This window comes from Limulus polyphemus, unplaced genomic scaffold (assembly GCF_000517525.1).
Source record: "Limulus polyphemus unplaced genomic scaffold, Limulus_polyphemus-2.1.2 Scaffold3094, whole genome shotgun sequence".
Lineage (NCBI taxonomy): Eukaryota > Metazoa > Arthropoda > Merostomata > Xiphosura > Limulidae > Limulus > Limulus polyphemus.
Window position 1 is genome coordinate 138,762 of NW_013668704.1, and position 1,776 is coordinate 140,537.

Sequence of the window (1,776 nt, forward strand, 5' to 3'; positions counted from 1 at the left end):
GTAATGTGTGGGTAGATAGTGAGTGATTGAACTGCGGTCAGAAGTATTATTGACGTTCGTTTGTTTAGCGCGATTGTTGAGTTCAGTGTATCGGTAAAGTTATATTCGGAAAGAATAAACCAGTTTTATTAAGTAAAGACTTGTGTCGCGTAAGTTTCGTCGGAACGAAGTTACGGAAAAATCAATTAACGAAACGGAGACGTAACAATACAAAATTAAATCCCATCAAAATATAGCAAAAATATCAATCCTCTTAGTATACAAAGTAATATATCTTATTCCTGTATACTATATTATGTTAAAACTGTTAAACTTTCGCATTTCACGAAGGTTAACTAGAGGTGGAATATGTTGACGTGAACAAAATCGGATGCGTTTCGCTTGTTCGGTATGAAACAAGAACATACTTTTGTCTTTTCGTTAAATCAATTTCTTTGATTTCTGTTCGAGTAAAAATGACTTACGGCGATTCGGGAATGCTGTTGATTGTGTTTTCTGATGGAATTTGTGAATTAGAAAGTTTCAGACAATATTTATATTGACCAATCAATGGGAAAGTGTGCTTCCTAATTAAATAATAATCCTCACCATGTACATCTAGATTTTACTTACATTTTTATTCGAAGTTGCGTTTATTGTATTACCAGCATTACTAGTACAGATTGTCATTTATTTCTAATATCAGAAAATGGCGAATATGGAGTACTTCCGGGGTGCCACAACGTTGGAACATATTTGTTTGTTTGCTGTTAAACGCAAAGCTAGATCTGAAAAAGAGAGACTATTGTTTTGTCGAAACATGTATGTTCCCAAAAATAAAACACTTCATTGTGCTTATAAATCGTTGTTTGCTGATTTTACTACTATGCTGGTATAATGTGCTTCAATACTCAAGTACAAAACTACACAATTGGCTATCTGTGTTGTGCCCACCGCGAGTATCGAAACACAATTTTTAGCGCTATAAGCCTTCAGAATTACTGCTGAGCCACCGGGGAAGTCCATGTTGGAACACTTTGTAAATGCTTGTATAGCAGACAGGGATGTTCGACCGAAAAAGCAGAACACATTCCAGAACGCGAAAGTGAAACAGTTTCGCCAAATCAAATTATCAAGGTTCGTTCCGTATAAGAGTCTCTCGTCGGATCAGCGGAAAGTTTACGGACTTGCAATGCTAAAAATCTGGAATAAATTTACCGCAGTAGATAGAGCGCAAATATCCTATTTTGTAACTTTGCGTTAAAACTAACGAACCGTCTCAAAAATTACGTTTTAACATAAAAACTTTTCAAAGAAGTGTAGATCCCAAAGTCTTTTCTGGCCAACCTAGTGTTTTTCAACACTTCATACAACGTCATTGGAGAAGGCATCTATCGACGCTGGAATAATTTTAATAATGGGATTTCTGAAACCATTGAACAAAATCGAAACCCTTACATATGATGGGAATAAACATCCCAGATAACACATGACGTTTCTTCAACGTTGCTGAATAGTTGTGCTTTGGTAAAATTGACAACGTCATGCATTATATTGTTACGTCTCCGTTCGTTAATTGATTTTCCGTAAATTCGTTCCGACGAAACTTTAGCGACACAAGTCCTTTCTTAAATAAAACTGGTTTATTCTTTCCGAATACAACTTTACGATACACTCAACTTCAACAGTCGCTCTGTAACAAACGCTATAATTCTCATGTGCTCGTGCTCGACAATACTCAGTTCAATTACTCACTACTGACACACATTGTCACGTCACGCCGTGACCATCTTATAT